Source organism: Lathyrus oleraceus, chromosome 4, assembly GCF_024323335.1.
Source record: "Lathyrus oleraceus cultivar Zhongwan6 chromosome 4, CAAS_Psat_ZW6_1.0, whole genome shotgun sequence".
Classification (NCBI taxonomy): domain Eukaryota; kingdom Viridiplantae; phylum Streptophyta; class Magnoliopsida; order Fabales; family Fabaceae; genus Lathyrus; species Lathyrus oleraceus.
In genome coordinates this window covers 8,263,626-8,269,227 of record NC_066582.1, presented here as the reverse complement: position 1 = coordinate 8,269,227, position 5,602 = coordinate 8,263,626, and the positions used below count along the sequence as shown (strand labels likewise).

Here is a 5,602-nt window from a genome sequence, read left to right as displayed (position 1 = left end):
AGGCTTGGAGCATATTTGTGATATTGGAATGAAAATTTGTTCCTCAGGGGACATATCTCGAACACAATGTCCTAGATAACTGGTTCGACAATTTAAAGTAGAATCTCCATAATTAACACAGATTCAATTGTATAAGATGATAGAGCAGAAAAGCAATAAAAAACACAATAATTGGTAACCCATTTTGATGCAATAGCACCTACATCTGGAGGATTCACTTGCAACCCAAGAAAGGAAATTCACTATTAGTGGTTTAGTATATTTAGTCTTACAAGCAACAACAAGCCATGTGTTGCTCAATGCGTCTTCCTAACACTACCCAATGACTTCCTATTTAAGATTCTCCATAAATATGAGAACCCTTCTCACTTTCTATTAATCATTAAACCCTGGTGATTCGTGTTTAATCCAATTATCAATGTTGAATATTTCAACTCAACTACACAAACCAACTATGCCAAGTTACTGAAACATAGTGGTGTACATAAAGCAATAACAAGGACTCTAAACCCTAGCACTCTAATATATTCAACGAATATTGCTTGCTTTCTAATGTAGGTATTGACCTCCTTATATAGAAAAAGTCTTATAGGTTTTTCTTCTTGTGGATCTGCATTTAATTTCATCCAGCATATTTGCATAATTAGTTGGATATTATTTGTTCCATAAATATCTCCAACAGAAAGATGTGATTTTGTTTAGTTCAAATTCAAATTTAAATCACATTTAAACTTGATTTGATCTTCACAGCTTTCCAACAAATCATATAATCATTTTGCTAAATAAAAGAAATAAAGTCTAATTGAATCTTCAAGAAAACATTTGTTCCAAAACACAACAATATGGCATGTTGATCAAGGCACAAATGTCGTACCCACATGTTGTGACATCGCCTCCAACATATGTCTCTTCTGCACCAAAAAATTATCTTGAAGCAGCTAGGTAAACTTGAACACATCTCCATGTTGTTGTTTTGCAAAATGCAAAAAATCCAAAAAGAACAACAATTTCCCCTTTTAGAAAACTATGGCAAAACAACTCTTCAAGATATATAGCATTCATTCAATCAGAACAAGTAACATTCCGCAGAAGACTATCAGAGCATACACTTTCATCAACAACAACTTTCATTAGAGTTGTAGCACAACAACAGAAAGTCAGTAGCATAGATACATGCCACACAAAACAATGCTCCAAAATCAATCAGATAGACATGCAATCATTCACAACTTAGTCGTGCATGACACTCATTCAGCTCATAGTTAGTAGTTAATAATCCTACCAACTAACAATTATCAACATGCAATCATTCGCATACTTAGTCATGCCTAAGATAAACAATTAGTAGTTAATATCAAGATATGAAAAATACGACTAAAATAAAAGTTCACTCCAAAAGGGTCAGGTGTATTTCCCCACTCTCCAGCATATAAGTACATCATTAGGACTTACCCAGATGGTCAATACTAAACAAATACATGTGTTACCTCAATAGCATCATACTACTTCCCCTTTTTGACATTATTTGGAAAAAGGTTAGTACATTAAATAGCAACTAGAGGTCAGACATGCATAGGTTAGTATGTTAGTGTCGCATCTCGAAAAATACGATTCCTCGCGATGGTCGCGGAAAAAAAATTATGTTCGAACAGAGTCGCCACCGAACTTTATTTATCCCAATAAAGGGATAGGAAAATATCGATAAAACCTTTAGGAAATGGAATAATGGTCATCGCAACCATATTCGGGTTCGGGAGTGGATTACGTAAGGGGAAGGTATTAGCACCCCTTACGTCCGTTGTACTCAACGGGAACCTTTTAGTTCAATAGTGTGTTTCTAGTGTTAATTTATATTTGTTTGTTATCTTTAGGTTATTAAAAATAGAAATGGATGAGAACCTCAGAGAGGGAAAGGGGAGGTTTTTTATTAGTGTGCTCGCGAAGATACAACAATCTCCTGCCTACGTATCCTTAAATAAGGAAATCAGAGCATTCGTAGTTCAGGGAACTACGGTTAGTTAGTGTTTTTTAATGAACAATTGTTTAGATCGCATCCTAAAGGCTAAACATTGGCTTGTCTACTCTCGGCGGAGGCTTAAACATTAGTTTGTTGTGCGCATCAGAAAGGATTAAATAGTGTTCTTTTGAAAAGAGTTTTGATCACACGAGGGTGATAAGTTGGATTAATATGTTGGATATTTTGTTTGGTTGAGATGTTTTTGGTTGGATTACGATTACTCGGATATTCGAGTAAGACAACTCATATCCTAACAGTCGGGAAAGGGAATAGAAGACTCTAGACCACCTTCTTTTTCATCCTTAATTATAGAAAGGATTGGATAATAATTAAGGTGTTTTGAAAGGATGACGAATACTCGGATAATCGAGTAAGACAACTCGTATCCCAATAATCGGGAAAGGGAATAGAAAACTCTAGACCACTTTCTTTTTCATCGGAGTGATTTTGAAAATAAGGTTGTATATGGTGGATGTATTTTTAAAATGAACGACAAGTACTTGAATAACTGAGTAAGACAACTCATATCCAAGCATTTGAGAAGAGGAGTTGAAAACTCAAAACCATCTTCTTTTTCGTATAGTTTGTTAAGAAAATGATTTGGTTAAGTTGTATGTTTGTGGAGAAATGACGATTGTTTGACTGGGCGAGTAAGGGAACTCGTATTCGACCAATTGAGGAGTGAAGTTGAAAACTCAAAGTCAACTCCTTTTTCATTTTAGCTTACTGTAAAAATATTTTGATTTAATCAGGGTTTGGAGGTTTGTAGAGGAATGATAACTATTTGGCTAAACAAGTAAGAGAACTTGTACTCAAATAGTTGAGGAGAAAAATTGAAGACTCAAAGTCATCTCCCTTTTTATTCCTTAATGTAAAAGAATTTGGTTTATTTGCGCTTAGGTGGATTAGAAATGACGGTTTTCGATTAATAGAGTATAAGAGTTCGTGTTTAAATAATCGAGGAGAGGAGTTGAAAACTCAAAACCATTTCCTCTTTTATTCCTAAGTGAAATAACGGTTAATTGTGACCAGGTATTTTAATTCTTAATAAAGAATACTCGATGTTGGATCGAGGTTTTAAATTTGTATTTTGTTAATGAATTGAATTTATTTAGTGAGTAGTTCATCTAATCGATTGATTAAAATCGAATAGGTCTCATTGAAAGAAGGCCCAAGAGTAAGCCATGTGAGGTTGATGGCGATACTTTTACAAGTAATCGACTTACAAAGGTATTTTAAAAAATGGACTCGACTTTGAATCGAGAAATATGTGATTTATTTTTTAAATTGGTTCGAATGATTTTAGATCGGTGAAATCAACATAATCTTCTCACAGTTATAACATGTCATCCATATGTACTCAAGACTCGGTATAAATAGATAAATACAAAATAATCATGCACATACACTCCACAAAAATAAACAACTATCTAAATTATAAGTGATATTAATAATAATATAATTAATTAATTAAATATTTAGTAGATTATTTGATTAAATAATAAGTAATTGAAAAATGATGATATAACCAAATAATTGCATATTTACCATTAAGTATTAATAATAATAATAATAATAACAATGTAATTGCATATTTACCATTAAGTATTTATAATAATAATTACAATATATAATTATATAATTTTGAAAGAAAGTAAATAAAATAAAATATTATTTTTTGTTTGATAGCCATAAAATTCTAATGTATATATTTTATATGTATATAAATAAAAGAAAATTAGTGAATAAATAAAAAAAATAAAAGAAAATGGGCTAAGCAAGGGAAGGCCCAAATTTGGGCGTTACTGAACAAAACGGGGGTTTAAATAGCAAAATGGTCTTTGGGCCCATGCAGCAATTCCAAACACCATATAAAAACAGAAATTGAGAGAGAGAGAGAGCCTCATTTGCTCCTCTCATTCTCTCTCTTCACTTCTGAAATAAAGTTGCTCATCAACTTCTTCTTCTTCTCTGTTACTTTCCTCACGGCCAAACCTGCCAGAGAACACGGTGGCGGCCGGCCAACCGCGGCGGCGCCGCCCTCTTCTCCGGCGACTCTTCACCCCAAACCCAAACTTTAAAACACGAATCCCACTTGTTTTTGGCCGGAGATTTCAAATTCGGCCTCAGTTTTTTCAAAATCCGCTTCAATCAACCGGATCGGCGGTAAGAAAATAAGAAGAAAAAACCTAAACCTAAATTCGTGATTCAACCTTCAATAGTCACAGTTTGAAGCAATTAATATAGGGGTTTTAATTGTTTTGCAGTAACGAACAAGAAGCATATGGATTTAAAGCAAGGAAAGGAAAGGAAAGAAGAATGACTACTTGCCCTGAGTTGCGTCCGGCGACGTGAGTTTTCCGTCGCTTGTAGAGATAAGTTCTTTTCCTCTTTTTAAATCTTTTTCGCCTTCTTCTATTCTTCCTTCTTCTTTTGGGTTTTGAATCCTGTTGTTGTTGGTTGTCTTGGTCTCTTTGAATGCTTATGAGTTAAAATGTTTAAAATTATTTTTTTATCTCTTCCTGGATTCTCGAAAACATCTCTGTTTTGTTGTTTAGGGTTTGAGGTAAATTCTAAAAAAAAACTTGTGTTGTTTTGGATTTTTCCAGACTGTTCTTTGTTTTGGTTTGAGGTTAACAGAGAAAAATAATTTGATTGTTTTCTCTTGGATTTTTCAAAACGTTCTTTTTTACTATTAATTTATTGTTGTTATATATGTGATGAATGTTGAGGTTCTGAGATAACTTGTTAAGTTATCCTTTTTCCAAATTTTGTGGGATAATTACCTTATGGATTTAAGGTTGTTGATGTGGATATTGCAAAGTGTTCGTGAGTGTTCTCCTTGGTTTACTGTGTAACCAATTAATCTGCTTACTTTATCATTTATTTTTTAGTTTTTTAAGTGCTTATTTGATAAGCTGTTTTTAAATTATGAATTGGTTTTGCAGGTTTGCAAAAAGTGAATGGACATTGATTGAAAATTGGTTTGCTTTTGGATTTGGGGCCCTGTAATTAGGGATTGAAATTGGGCGCTTGGGAATTTCAAGAAGCTTTTGGAAAAGTCTTTTGAAGAGTTGCTTCAAACTGCTGTATTTTACAGCTTATCTCCAACTTTTCAACTTCCTAACTGTAACAGAACTTTTGGGCATGTTATATATTTTAATTTTAAAAAAAAATTATTGTGATAATTATGTAAATACTTTGGGTTATTATATAAACTTGGAATTAATTGGAACTTTGGATTATTTGGAATATTATTTGGAATATTGTTTGGAATATTATTTGGAATATTATTTGAAATATTATTTGTGCAATTAGTCTCTTTTTTTTAATTTTAAATTTCGTCTTAACAATTTAATTGTATTAATCAAAAGAAAACTTTAAACTATATCTCAAACTAAAAATGGGTTGGGTCAAAAAAAATATAATTTAATGGATTTTCAACTTAGTTAACTTTAACACATTAATATTAACCAAAATAAAATGTGCCAAAAGGTCTAGAATAAAACATGCCACAAAAATGTTGCAATTTCAAACTTTGATCCTAAAAACCAATCCAATACTCATATATGTGGTATCTTGATA

General features: G+C 32.5%; 1 long non-coding RNA gene across 1 annotated transcript; it reads left to right on the top strand.

Moving 5' to 3' along the window:
- Window positions 1-3,924: 3,924 nt before the first annotated feature.
- Window positions 3,925-5,180, top strand: LOC127135087 (uncharacterized). Its single transcript, XR_007808413.1, has 2 exons — window positions 3,925-4,183; window positions 4,285-5,180. It is a non-coding gene; the product is annotated as an uncharacterized LOC127135087 (long non-coding RNA).
- Window positions 5,181-5,602: the final 422 nt, after the last annotated feature.